This window comes from Chiloscyllium plagiosum, unplaced genomic scaffold (genome assembly GCF_037043375.1).
Source record: "Chiloscyllium plagiosum isolate Xiang-an unplaced genomic scaffold, Cpla_swu_hap1 HiC_scaffold_3, whole genome shotgun sequence".
In the NCBI taxonomy this organism is placed as follows: domain Eukaryota; kingdom Metazoa; phylum Chordata; class Chondrichthyes; order Orectolobiformes; family Hemiscylliidae; genus Chiloscyllium; species Chiloscyllium plagiosum.
In genome coordinates, this window is record NW_028270141.1 from 49,715,726 (window position 1) to 49,731,303 (window position 15,578).

At 39.6% G+C, this 15,578-nt stretch overlaps 1 protein-coding gene across 1 annotated transcript in view; it reads left to right on the top strand.

Moving 5' to 3' along the window:
• Positions 1–15,578, top strand: part of phf3 (PHD finger protein 3) — a 160,984-nt gene that overhangs the window by 134,161 nt on the left and 11,245 nt on the right. The gene's annotated exons all lie outside the window — the stretch shown is intronic.

Here is a 15,578-nt window from a genome sequence, read left to right on the forward strand (position 1 = left end):
ACTTGGTCTTTATTAGTTGAGGCATAGAGTTTAAGAGCAGGGAGGTTATGTTGGAACTGTATAAGCTGTTGGTCAGGTCACAGCTAGAGTCGTGTGTGTAGTCTTCAAGCCATAATATAGGAGGTGTGTGATAGCACTGTAGAGAGTATAGGGGAGATTTGCCAGGATAGTGCCTGGGCTGGGGAGTTTTAGTTTTGAAGAGAGATTCGATAGTTTGGGATTGTTTTCCTCGGAGCAGAGGAGACTGAAGGAAGACATGATTGAGATGTATAAAATTATCAGGCTGCATAGATAGGTAGCCATGACAAAACAATCATGTAACATAAGGGACAGGAGGTTTACAGGAGATGTGAGGTGAATCTTTTTCATCCAAAGAGTAGTCGGAATCTGGAACTTGCTACCTGAAAGGGTGGTAAAGGTGGAAACCCTCCGTGTTTAAGAAGTAATTAGACTTGCTGTTGAAATACAGGATATACAAGGCTATGGGCTATGTGTAGGGAAATGGAATTAGAATAGTTGTGTCCTAGTTTTGACTGCCACAAATTTGATTGGCTGAAAGGCCTTTTTCTATTCTGTAGGCCTCTGACTCTAATTAAATTTGTCTGCCATGTCTATAGGGTTAGACTTAATCGTTCCTTTCAATTCCCAGACTTCCGGATTTGTTTGTCACCTCCTTGAGTATTCACATTGCTGAGCTTGGTCTTTCTCAACTTTGAATAATCCCTTTAGGGTCCTATTAAACACTTCTGGTGCTGAACTTTCAACCTGTAACCCTTACACAGAGGTAACCTATTTACTAAATTTCTGAACTAAGTCCTTTCTCTGAAGAGGAACTTTTACACATCCACTTTCAATCAGAAGTTTTGTGAACTACAAGCAAAAGGCTTTCCAAGCTATGGATGTTTTCCCCAAAACAAGAAAAGTTCATTTCTGATCCATCTAACGTAAAACAGCCTAATGCTATTCAATGTTTACTTTATTCATTCATAAAACCTTTCCACTACAAACACTTGAATTCCAGGAATTACCCCTCTTGTTCTGATTTTAAAAAAATCATGGCTGCAGAAATTAAACCTCTGATTCATACAGACCAAAACTTAAATGCTACTACTTCAAAATGCAAAATAAAATATATTATTTATAACTCTTCTAATCTCACTTTGAAAACAAATGTCCAGGTTAACTAGGAGCAAGATTCTCTAATTTCTGCTTCTGCTGCATAGACTTTTGAGCTCCATACATGGCAGTTAGTTCTGCAAGCAAAAGTCAGCATGCCAACCAACATGTGTAGAGTCTGAGTGGCTGCTCACCTTAGGAAATATTGATCAGGCGATAACACTAAATTACAAGTCAGCATTGAGGCTAATGTTATTAATTATGGAAGCAAAGCAAGTGCAGTTTAAGAATACTAACGGCACTCAGCAATTTGAAGACCAATTTTTAAAAGTGCGCTGGTTTATTGTTTACTATAAAATCCAAGAGGAAATTTAAACCTATCATTGGATAACTGTTTTTGATTCTAGTGACTTGTAGGCATATGGCATAATGTGAGAAGGGACTATAATATAGTGAACTGCCCTCATGTGCAAATTCCTAGTAAACAAGTTATTCTGAATTTTTTTACTGCATTAAACAGGTTAGATCAAGTCGTTTGCAGAACAGTTCTTTTTAAACAAATGGTGAAATTATAGTGTCATACAATGTATTTATGCTCTGTAAAGAATTGCTGGATGAAATTTTTGGAAAGCAATTGCCATAGCTGCCTACGGACATGGACAGTTCTGCTCACTGGAGTAAGCATTTTCTTGAATACAACAATGTGGGTTGCTAGACCATTGCATGGTGGTTAGAAGTGAGAAACTATGTTGCTATGCTCCTGGAGTAACACAGAAACCAGACTGGATAATAGTGAAGAGTCTCCTTTACCAAAGTACAATGCTGAAGCAAATGATTTGCATTTTTGACAATCCAGTGGTCTTTTAACATCACCATTACTCGCGCTGCAATTTTGGTTCCAGTTTTTTTAAAAACTGTGTTTATATTTCATAATTGTCATATCTGGTATATTTTTCTAGACCTCTAGAATACTGGTCAAAAGACATCACTGCTTTGGCATACTCTAGTTCATCCCTGGTTTGAGATCAAATCTGTAAACTTGACTTCCAATCTTATTGGTTCAAATATTCAATGTGTAAGTGTGAAACCAATTTTGAGTGAATATGACACAAAACTACAGGCTATTGGGCATAAAATGGTACCAGATGAATGATGTCATTCAATGAAGATGCTGAATGTTTGGCCAATGAAAGAAGCAAATAATTCTACACTTTTGCAGATACAGTGACATTGCAGACTTTACCTGATCCAAGAGAGCTAACACCAAAAAGATGGAAAGGGTAGTTATGCTTCTTTTCTGTTCTCGGGAGAACCACTCTCCAAACAGAGTTTGACCATTCCATTTTAACTTCAGTTTTAATTCTTAATTACTTATTGGTATTCATATCTTTTTCAACATCAAATCAAGCTAAGCACATGGGCCAGTGACCTTCTTGAAATCTCAACCAAATATAGTATGGGAAGGCGATAAGTGGATGCAGGTGGGGGGGGGGGTCCGGGGAGAGGAGTGATAGGTTGGGAGGGGGATCGAGTGGATAGGTGTGAAGGAAGATGGACAGGTCAACCATATGGCATCAACATCGATTTCACCAGTTTCTTCATCTCCCCTCCTCCCCCCACCACCTCTTCCAAGATCGAACCCTCCAACTCAACACTGTCCTACCTGTCCATCTTCCTTCCCACCTATCCATTCTCTCCACCCTCACTCTGTTGCCCCCATCCTCACTCTGTTGCTCACCTCCCTCTCACCCCTTCTCTCTCTCACCCCTTTTCTCACTCTTTCTCTCTCTCTCTCCCCTCTCCCTCTTCCCACCCCCACCCATCTTTCTCTTTCTTCTACCTATTTCTCTCTCCTCCCCATCTCTCTCTCTTACTGTCTTTCACTCTGTGTCTCTCCCCCCTTGTCCCCTCTATGTGCACCGTTTCCCCCTCTCTCTCTCTTTTCCTCCACACTTCTCCCCCCTACCTTCACTTCTCCCCCCAATCTCTGTTCCCCACACCCGTGTCCCTTACCTCTCATCTCTCTTTCCTCCCCCAACCCCCCATTGTCACCTGCAACATTCTTCGGCACTGCCCACAACTCCACCGATCCTCGTCTCATTCACAAATTTGCCAACCCATCCTTCTACGCCCTCACCCAGGTAGTGTATAAAAATGGCAAACAGCAGTAGACCCAAGACAGATCCTTGTGATACACCTCTAGTACCTGAGCTCCAGGAACTCCATTTCCTATCAACCAACACCCTTTTCTTTGATCTAGCCAATTTCTGATCCAAACCTCTAAATTACCCTCAATCCCATGCCTCCGTATTTTGTGCAATAGCGTGCCATGGGGAACCTAATCAAATGGCTGACTGAAATCCACGTACACCACATCAACCGTTTTACCCTCATCCACCTGTTCGGTTGCTTTCTCAAAGAGCTTGAATCAGGTTTGTGAGGCATGACCTAACCTTCACAAAATCGTGTTGCCTATCCCTAATCAACTTATTCCTTTCTAGATGATTATAAACCCTACCAGTTATAACCTTTTCCAACACTTTACCCATAACCAAAGTAAGGCTCGCTGGTCTGTAATTATCATGGTTGTCTCACCTCTACTACTTGAAAAAGGGGACAACATTTGCTATCCTTCAGTCTTCTGGCATTATTCATGTATTCGATGACGACATAAAGATCAAAGCCAAAGGCTCTGCATTCTCCTCCCTGGCTTCCCAGAGAATCCTAGGGTAAATCCCATCGGGCCCAGGGAACATTTTCACACTTTCCAGAATTGCTAAAACCTTCTCCATGTGAACCTCAGTCCCGTCTAGTTTCGTAGCCTGTAACTCCGTATTCTCCTTGACAACATTTTCTTTTTCCAGTATGAATACCGATGAAAAATATTCATTTTGCGCTTCCCCTATCTCCTTGGACTTCACGTACAACCTCCCACTACTGTCCTTGATTGGCCCTACCGTAAAGACCACTCCCTCCATGACTCCCTCGTCAGATCCACACTCCCCACCAACCCAACCTCCACTCCCGGCACCTTCCCCTGCAACCGCAGGAGGTGCAAGACTTGCGCCCACACCTCCCCCCTCACCTCCCTCCAAGGCCCCAAAGGAAACTTCCATATCCGCCACAGATTCACCTGCACCTCCACACACATCATCTATTGCATCCTCTGCACCCGATGTGGCCTCCTCTATATTGGGGAGACCGGCCGGCTACTTGCGGAGCGTTTCAGAGAACACCTCTGGGACACCCGGACCAACCAACCCAACCACCCTGTAGCTCAACATTTCAATTCCACCTCCCACTCCACCAAGGATATGCAGGTCTTTGGACTCCTCCATCGTCAGACCACAACAAAACGACGGTTGGAGGAAGAACGCCTCATCTTCCATCTAGGAACCCTCCAACCACAAGGGATGAACTCGGATTTCACCAGTTTCCTCATTTCCCCTCCCCCCACCCTGTCTCAGTCAAATCCATCGAATTCAGCACCGCCTTCCTAACCTGCAATCTTCTTCCCGACCTCTCCGCCCCCACCCCAGTCTGACCTATCACCCTCACCTTGACCTCTTTCCACCTATCACATTTCCGACGCCCCTACCCCAAGTCCCTCCTCCCTACCTTTTATCTTAGCCTGCTGGACAAACTTTCCTCATTCCTGAAGAAGGGCTTATGCCCGAAACGTCGATTCTCCTGTTCCCTGGATGCTGCCTGACCTGCTGCGCTTTTCCAGCAACACATTTCCAGCCCTAATCTTACTCTAGTCATTCTTTTATTCCTGATATACCTATAGAAAGCTTTAGCGTTTTCCTTGATTCTGTTTGCCAATGACTCATTTTGTCCCCTCCTGGCTCTTCTTAGTTTTCTCTTTAGGTCCTTCCTGGCTAGCTTGTAACTCTGAAGCCTTCACATCTCATCCTAACCTAAGTAGCCTTCTTCCTCTTGACAAGAGATTCATCTTGCTTAGTGAACCACAGCACCCCCTATTTGACCACTTCCTCCCTGCCTGACCGGTACATGCTCATCAAGGATACGCTGTAGCTGTTCCTTGAATAAGGTCCACATTTCAATGGTGCAGTTTCCATCTCCATCCTAAATCTTGGCGAATTGCTTCATAATTACGTTTCCCTCAGCTATAACTCTTGCCCTACAGTATATACCTATCCCTTGCCATCACTAAAGTAAACATAACCAAATTTTGGTCACTATCACCAAAGTGCTCACCTACTTCCAAATCTAACACCTGCCCGGGTTCATTGCCCAAATCCAATGTGGCTTCGCCCCTTAAGGTATTTCCAGTCAATATTTGGAAAGTTAAAGGTCCCCATAACAACTACTCTGTTACTCTCACTGCTATCCAGAGTCATTTTTACAGTCCTTTCCTTCTTGGATAATACTTGGTCAATACTTCACTTGAAGTATTAACCAAGCATCTGGGATTGATGAAAATATAGGAGTCACTTCAAGTAGCAAGGATATAATTGCAATTAGTGTTTGACATGGAGAAGGGAAGAATATTGGAATTGAAAAGAATTGCGATGAAAGAAACCTGAATTTCAGAGAGGAGAGAGAATGAGCATTTCATGAAAAAGCAGAGAAAAAGGAAAGGAGGAAAGAAAGAGATAGGGAATACAAGCTTTAAAACAATGCAATTAAAGAAGACAGCAGATGGGAAAGCAATCTTTGAGGGGGAAGTATGTCACAATCTGAAGTCCAGTATAGGTAATTCTTGAATAACGCGCATTCTGGCAGCGCGGTTTGGCATTAATGTCGTTGAAGAATAGGGAACAGTATTTTAGAGAACGCTTACCTCTGTTTGCAATAGAGCAATTCCAGCGGGGATCAGCTCGTTTTGCGCATTTGCTGATATTCGCATCGAAATCTCAGTACCTTTCTGCGCCTGCTTGAATGTCTGCTCCGAAGTCTCTGTGTGGTTCTGCGCATGTGCGATGTCAGCTGCCAACAGAGAAGGAATATCCAGAGAGCAGCTTTCTTGCTATTTAAAAAACGTACTGTTAAAATTATTGTTGTTTTATAATAAATCTGATTAATTTAATAATTATTCACAAAGCTAGATAAGGTAATGTAATAGCCTACAAATTATTGAAAATATTATTGTGCTGCAATCATTTAGGAGTTTGGGAGGAAATGACAAAAAAAAACTTGTTTATATGCTGCACAAGGAATGAGAGGGGACAAATGAATATGATTTCATTTTTCTTTCAATATTTAAATTTACCTGATGAAGCACATTCAAAATGGTGGTTCATATCTCTAGGGGTGTAAGGTCCCACACATTATTTCATTTTGGAATAATCGTTTAGAATGCAAGTCGGACCACTGTACATCTGAAATACCAGAAGAGTTTTGCAAGTTGGAAAATCAAACAATGCTCATTTTGAACTCTGCAAGACAAAATTGTTTTTCAAAACAGTGCAGTTGTCACTACAGGACAGATCGGCACCAGGAGTCTGATGTAAGGAAAGCTGGTCTGATGTCAGCCCCAGATTGGTTAAGCTGTAGTTTTTTGCAGATTTAAGTGCAGATCAGCCACAGACCACCAGAATCAGCAGACTGAAAAAAAAATTGTCTCTCTCCCTTCTCTTGGTGTGAGTGAAAAGGCAGAACAGTGAAGAATCTTACAAAGAATTGTAATATAAGGAAAAATCTAGGGCCACCCGATCAACTGTTGAAGTGAAGAATGGCGCTTACATACAATGCTGTGTCACAACTGATAAAGTCAAAAGGTATTGACATAGTCAATTTAATTCAACCCTGTGATGTGGACTTTTGATCTTCATGATCTTGTTTCTCCCTGTCTATATTTTCCATACAATATTTGTATGAATCCGATTAGATTAGATTCCCTATAGTGTGGAAACAGGCCCTTCGGCTTAACAAGTCCACACCGACCCTTCGAAGAGTAACCCACCGAGACCCATTTCCCTCTGTCTAATGCACCTAACGCTATGGACAATTTAGCATGACCAATTCATGCTGCACATCTTTGGATTGTGGGAGGAAACCAGAACACCCGGAGGAATTCCACACAGACTCGGGGAGAATGTGCAAATTCCACGCAGACAGTCGCCAAAGCTGGATTCAAGCCTGGGTCCCTGGCACTGTGAGGCAGCAGTGCTAACCATCTTGGCTTTTGCCTGTCTTGATTGTGATTCGATGTGTGTCCATGTGTTTAAGGTTTTATAGAGTGTAGTTTAAATCACATTGTAGTATGTTGACAATCTTTTCTTTCCTCTGCCATTTGTTAAAGTGTGATTACAATAAATAATTATCTGATAATTACAAAACTTACTGTTGAATAGTTTTTGTCCTAAACAATCGTCCGTCAGGCAAGCTAATCATTTTTGTGGTTTACTTGAGATTTTGCACATTTTGTGATGACATGTAGAACAGAGGGTCCTGATTGTTGGGATTCTCTTCCCAGTTAATTCATGATACACTATAATGGTTAGATTTTTCTTGTATCATTAACTGAAGAAATATTTGGAAATATAAAGTTTCTTTAGTCTGAGGTTAAATAGGTAGGAAGAATACTAAACTAGTTCTAATAATGACAATAAGGTATATTTGTAGTTGAACTCATAAACTAAATATAAGCAGAAATTTGCATATGGAGTCACTACCAATTAGATTGCTATCAAGCAAGGCGACTCTGCTTTTTCAAAGCATTTTTGAGTAAATAAATAATGGGATTTTCCCTGCTATTTGGATTCGCTAAGTACAGTGAGACTCAATTGAATCATATATCAGAAATTTACATATTGTTTCACCACTATGAAGTTTTAGAAGATAAGTAAATTGTATTCCATCATCAAGGAGTCATGAGAGCCATCAACAGTTAAGTGTTCATTTAATTTGATGATTTCTACTCCGATTTTATTTTCTAAAAGTGTCAGGAACACAACAGAAAGATAGTTTCAAAATTTATTTACTCAACGTGATAAATTAGCATGAGCAAAAACCATGACTTGTTTAAAAACAATGTATTGGTTTAAAAAACTTAAGGAATGGATTAGAGACTAGAGTGATTGATGTAGCATGCATGCATCATGTATTTACAGCTGGACTTGTGTAATAAATATGTGTAAAATATAGGATGTTTGTGCTTCTTGAGCAGAGCATTGCCCTGCTGAAGAACAAACTGAACATGCTCTGTGATATTTGTGAGGGAGAAAACATTTTGGAGAACATATTCCAGAGGGCGATCACATCACCAGTTGCAAGCAGTGGAGGAAATGGTAAGGAGGACTGGCAGACAGGGTGAACAGTGGAAGGTGAGGGAAGACAGAGGATAGTTGTGGAGCTGAACCAGCTTCATATGTTTTAGTGATGCTGACATTAAGAATGTTAGAGAAGGGTCACTATATGTAAATGCATTAATCAAAAGAGTACTAAATGGTTGTAGGATTTTTATAATCAGGGCTCCAGATAGTTTATTTTGTGACATGGTCAGATTGTTTAATGCTATGTTTGCTTCCTGCTCAGAAATCCAAAAATGTGTATTAAATATCATGAAATGCTTGATAATACAATGACGGTGACTGGAGCAGATTTGAGTGTTTACGAAAGGACTGGTTCTAGGCAACGTAAGTTCTAGTCTAGAAAGAAGTATTTCTAGGATAGTAATCTCTGGAGTGCTCTCAAGTACCATGTGTTGAGAGAACAAGATTAAAATTGTCAGTGCACGAAGGGAGGAGATTGGCTTGTTGGAATTCTGGAGCTACATTTGCAATTGTGAATGTTGTTCAGACTGGATGGTCTTCTCTAAACTGAGGACAAACCTTTGTCTTTGCAGCTAAAGCATTGGACAAGATGTAAACTGTAGTAAGTGAAAATGGAAAATGTTGATATTAATTCAAAAAGAACAAGGTGGGGCAATTAAAAATGCTTATGTGATTGAAAAGACAGAGGCTTAACAAAAATAAGTAAGAGCCAGGGATCGTAATTATGGCAAGTGATAATATCCAGCTTAAGAGAGTGTTAAAGAGGAGAACCAAAGACAGCCAGCAAACCTAAAAGTGAAACAGGGGGGAAACGGTCACCAGATAAAACACTGCAAAGGTTTTTTGCCAGAGAATTTGAGAATGGTAGATGTTATGGGCATCACAGTGGCTCAGTGGTTTGCACTGCTACCTCAGCGCCAGGAATCTGGGTTCAGTTCCCGCCTTGGGTGACTGTGCAAACTCCACACAGACATTCTCCCCATGTCTGCGTGGGTTTCCTCCAGGTGCTCCGGTTTCCTCCCACCTTCCAAAAGATGTGCAGGTCAGGTGAATTGGCCTTGCTAAATTGCCCATAATGTTAGGTGCATTAGTCAGGAGGAAATGTAGGGAAATGAGTCTGGGCGGGTTACTCTTCGGAGGGTCAGTGTGGACCTGTTGGATCGAAGAGCCTGTTTCCACTCTGTAGGGAATTTAATTATGTCCTTTTTTTTGGAAAATGGTTGTAAAGCTGACCCAAGCAATTTTGACTAATCAGTTTAACTTTGGGAAATTTTCAAAATAATTATTTGGGATATAATAATAGTCTTCAGGAAAAAAGTGGGTTAATATGGAAGGGTCAGCATAGATATGTCAAGGGAAAGTTGTGGAGTATTTTGAAAAGTCGAGAGTTGATCAGGGCAATGCTGTTGATGTGTACATGGATTTCTAAAAGACGCTCCATACAGTGACATACAGCAGACTTAGGAAGTGTTATAGGTCATGAAATAAAAGAGACAGTAGCAATGTGGATACAAAACAGGTTGAAGAACAGGAAGCATTGGTGATTGATGGGTATTTTTTGGGGCTGGAATATAGACCTATGTATGTCTGGTCCAAGCCTTGGTACGCAGGGAATAATTTCAAAGTTTGTGGACAACACCAAACTTATAATTATAAATTGTGAGGAGGACAGTGTAGAACTTCAAAAAGACATTGAACCTTGGTGAAATGGGTAGATAGATGGTAGATGAACATCAATGCATAGAGGGGTAAAGAGTGCGCTTTGGTACAGAGAACATAGACTAATATAAAAAGAGCAGAGACACCTGAGCATATATGTGCACGAATTATTAAAGGTGGTAGGATTCCTACAGAGAACTGTTGACAAAGGACACTGTGTTCTAAACCTCATAAATAGAGTTGGAGTGCAAGAGCAATGAGATTATGTTAAACTTTATGTAAGACATTGGTTAGATGTTGGCAGGAGTATTGTGAACAGGTTTGGGCACTGCACTATAAGAACAATGTGAAGGCTTTGGAGAGAATGGGGAGGCGGTTTATAAAAATGGTTCCATGAATGAGACACTTCGATAATGAGGACACATTGAAGCAGTTGAGAAAAAGAGATTTGTTAGAAGTAGGGAGAAATTCAATGGGGCCTCCTTCTGCACCAAAATAATTCTGAGATTCAGTGAAAAGACAAGCCTTCCAAGGAAATGTGGAAATCCAACAAGCCAGAGAAACTATAGCTTTGTGAAATTATTAGAGTGGTGAAAAAATTTTTTAAAAATCATTTGAAAGTTAACAGTAAATGGTTTTATGAATATTTTGGAAAACTAAGTTTGTGAATGTGGACCCATTTAAAAGAAGTGGAGGGGAGACTATTACTAAACAATGATGAATTAACAAGACAATTTCAGTCTGTATCCATTTTGAAACAAAAATAGAAATTGCTGGAAAAGCTGAGCAAGTCTTGCAGCATCTGTGGAGAGAAATCAGAGCTAACACTTCTGGTTCAGTGACCCTTCCTAGTAGTTCTCACTATATGACTACCTAATGACTAAGTTTCTGACCGTATGTGGCAAGAGGGAGTTACGTAATCAAGTTTGGAGGCATAGTTACAAACTGAAATACATTACATGGATAAAGCAATAACAGATTAATTTAATTTTAAGCTCTGCCTAATCTGCATTGATATTGAGGAACACCAATTGAATTAATTTCTTAATGTTAAATGACTGGCAACTATAGGGGGCAGAGAGATTAACGCTCAGTTCATTAAACCCTGTCTTCATGCGTATCAACAGTAATCAGAAAGAGTAATGGAATTTTACTTTATTATCTCATGAGTTGGAGTATGAAAGTAAGGAAGTACTTTCACTTTGGACATTGGACCACACAAAAATGTTGTCTTTGTAGAGGGTCCTGCATGTATACACCAGAGTTATATTGAGGTCTATAGCATTATTAAGAAAGGCTAGTTTCTGTTCCATGAATTGAAAAAGTTGATGGATGATCTCATAGAGGTAATTAAAATAACAAATAGATAAGATACAGAAAATCTATTTTTTTCTGAACGAAAAATCTAGACCAAGGGAGTATAGTTTTAAAGATTGTTAAACCATTTAAGGGTGAAGTCAAGAAGCACTTCCACAGAAATGTTCATGCAAATGTGGAACTACTTCCCCAAAAGGTTTTGAGATGTTTGGGATTTCCAATAATGAAATCATCAATTTTTTTTATTGGTCAATAGAATCCTAATACAGATCAGCTGTAATCACAGTAAGTGTGGAAAATGCTTGAGGGACTGAATGGTCTACTCTTATTCTTGTGTTCCTAACTGATTTTGTTCCAAAAAAAGTTCTTTGTACGTAAAGTATACAAGTTCTGCAGATTTGCATATCATTACAGAACTAAAGAACCAAGTTTTAAATAATTCAACAGCTGCAAGTATTGAAGTTCATTTCATCAAGTTATGCAAAGTATTTCGTTAATCGGTACTCTTCGTTTGTTTACGTAGAGGTTTCTTTTCCCATTTATATTTCTGATTCGCATTTCTATATCTTGGGAAACTAATGACATACATAATCTTGAGCGTTGTTCAATGCCATATGCTAAAAATTCAATTGACTTTTAAACTTTATTTCCTGTCGCACAGCATAACAGTTAGAAATTTGGATTTTGTGATTAAGAAAATCTCATTGAATGGAATAAAACAAATTATTGACTCTTCATAGTGGTTTTTCAGAATTTTACATTAAAAACATTAGACTAATTGTAAATTAATTCAAAGGCTGGAACTGTAATAACAGTGAAATCCGTCAAGAAGCTTATGATAATAATGAGAGAGGAAAGGATGCTATATATAGTGCAATTTTGTGTGAAAATGGAACAATCACCCATCACCTAAACAAAGCACACATCACACTGTAGAAGCCTATAACTTTAGTATCTATTGATGAGACTCGTGATGTGACAATGTGGTATGGGGCGGTGCGGAAGCGGGAGGTTTTTTCGCTTGTTCTTCTTTTACACTGACTTCTGCTCAAAGAGCTGAAATTAGATATACTTGTACATTTTAATTTTGGCTAAGAATCAAATTGAATTGCCTGTTGGTTGTGATATATAAAGGTTTTTTGAATGATAATTCAGCTTTTCTCGATTGTTATACCATTTTTAAAACTTAAGAACTGCTTTCCATTTTCAGCTTGATGGTCAGTTACTAGTCCAGTGTTAGAAGGATCAATGCTCCATCTTAGCCATTGACAATATATGTATAAATGAAACCCTGCACTTCATCTAATTTTGCTGATGTTACAAAGCTATGTGGGGAAGCAAACTCTGAAAATGATGCAAAATCTGCAAAAGGATTTAGATTAATTTAGCAAAGAGGTGGCATATGGAGTGCAACACAGGAAATTTGAAATTATTAACTTTGAATACAAAAACTTCTTTTTAACTTTGTAAACGTTATGCATCAGAGGGAACAGAGTACTTTGTACATGCAATGCAGCATGTTATCATGTGGGTGGGTATGGCAAGCAATTATAGCAAGGAAGATACATCTAATGGCAGAATTTATTTCAAGTGGGTAGAAGTATAAGAATATTAGTCTTGCTGCAATTGTACAGTGTTTTCATGTTACATTTAGACCACTGTGTACAGTTTTGATCTCTGCACCTAAGGAAGGATAAGATGGTCTTGGAGGATAAATTAATAATGGCTCATTAGATTAATTCCTGGGATGACACCATGAATGTGAGGAGAGATGGGTGTAATTTCTCTGGAGTTTAAAACTTCAAGAGGTAATTTTCTTTCTCTGGTAGTATCAGAGACATTGAGGTCTCTGTTGTTCTCTCTCCCATATTCTCAACCAAAGCCAATCAGTCCAATATTTCGAATGAATTCAGTCATGAACGTTTTGTGTTCTACATCACAAGCATGTATTATAAACTAGAGATTGCCTGATGAACATATTCTACTCACATATAACATAGGGATTGATCAATTTGCACTTCAAAAAAGGGAACCATTGCAGATGATGGAAATCAGAAATCGAAACTGAAAATGCTCAGAATACTGTAAGTGTGGCAGCATCACTGCAGCTTAAAATCTGTTATCTTTAAATTAGTCTAGTTTTGAGTGAGGTAATTTCTATTGTCAGTCTAACTGAATATTTCTAACATTTTCTGTTGTGATTACACTTTTGAGAGGTTGGTGAAGCAGTAAGACCAGAAATACAGCAAATAAAATATTTGGAATGAATTTAAATATACTTGTGCAGAATTAAATACAACCTGGACACTAAATAGTCTTCACTGTTAATTTGGTGCAAATTCAAATATATGTCTGTGGAAAGAGAACTTGGGCTTTCAGAGGTTTTTTTTGTTCTTTGACTGGTGTTGCTGTTGTTTGTTAATTTGCAATGAGCTATTTGTAAACTCTTAGATTTATTTGGCCGTATTCAACTTCATGAAGAGTCAAGACTGAGCAGATAGAAATAATTCCCATTGGTAGTCGAGTAAAAGCCACAGAACATTGATTTTTTTTAATATATATTTTTATTAAGAAAGATTTTTAAATTTTTTTACAAAATTACAAAACAATACAAAGTAATGTAGTCCACTTTACAATATAACAACACCTATATAAAATTTAAAAAAAACGAACTACTAATCTGTTCTACAAACGACAAAACCATAAGATAGGATATCATACATTACTAACAATAAACAAAAAGGTAAATAAATAACTAAGTATGTGCTCAAAATAGATTTATATCAAGTCAAGGTCCCTGAACCAGCCGGGACCATTACCATGGCTAAGCAAAAGCCCTGGACAATATAGCCGAAATATCTGTGACTGTGTAGTTCAAAATGGGCTGTCATGTTCTATATAATAATTCAGTTTTTTGGTGCACCATATTCGTAAGGAAGTCAAGGGGAATATATTCGATGACTATCCTGGGCCAATTTAAATTTCCTGGGGGACCTTCGGATACCCAATTCACTAAAATATTTTTCCTCGCACAAAAGGAAAGAATAGTAAATAATTTCCTCCCATTTACGTCCAGAGAAGGAAAATTTGGGGAACCCAAAAGTAGGGACACTGAATCCAATCCAATCTCCGTGCCCAAAGTCTTTGTCAAGGCATTCGCTACTGTGTCCCAATACCTGTGGACCTTATGGCATGTCCACAGACAATGCGTGAGAGTATCAACTTCGATTTTGCATTTAGGACACATTGGGGACGCTCCTGCCTTGAACTTTGTGAGACGTTCAGGTGCCATGTGAGCCCTGTGTAGTATCTTCAGTTGAGTAGCCTGAGTTTTGTTACAGATAGAGACCTTCCTATTTCCCAGATGTCCTCCCACATAGTGGGCGGCACGGTGGCACAGTGGTTAGCACTGCTGCCTCACAGCGCCAGAGACCCGGGTTCAATTCCCGACTCAGGCGACTGACTGTGTGGAGTTTGCACGTTCTCCCCGTGTCTGCGTGGGTTTCCTCCGGGTGCTCCGGTTTCCTCCCACAATCCAAAGATGTGCAGGTCAGGTGAATTAACCATGCTAAATTGCTCGTAGTGTTAGGTAAGGGGTAAATGTAGGGGAATGGGTGGGTTACGCTTCGGCGGGTCGGTGTGGACTTGTTGGGCCGAAGGGCCTGTTTCCACACTGTAATCTAATCTAATCTAATTTCTAAAGAGATTTCCAACCCTAATTCTTGATTCCAGGTTTTATATAACTGTTCCATGTCCTTCGATACCTTATTGCATAGTAAGTGGTAGAGAGTACTAATCGAGGGTGGCCCCATCGGCTAAGCACTCTCCTTTCCCTATCCAATTTATAAGGATTGACTATCAGTGTGGTCTTCTTTTGTATAAAGTCTTGTATTTGGAAATACCGAAAGAGGTCCTTGCTGGACAATCCAAACTTCTGGCGCAGCTGCTCGAAGGACATCATGAGCTCCCCATTGAACAGATCTCCCTAACAGGAGATACCTCTGGACTCCCCAGTTTTGAATGTAGCATCGGTCAACACTGGCTGGAATCCCAATGTTCCCACTATGGGGGTACAAGGGGAGGTTTTTTACAGGTTACACTCATCTTGTCGCATTATCTTCCAGGCTTTGATTGTATACAATAGGGTTTTTACAAAAGTCTGTAATAACTCTCATCTTGTCCATAAATAGTCGATTGATATGGGAACATTTTGCTTGGGAAGTCTCAATATCTAACCAGGTTGAC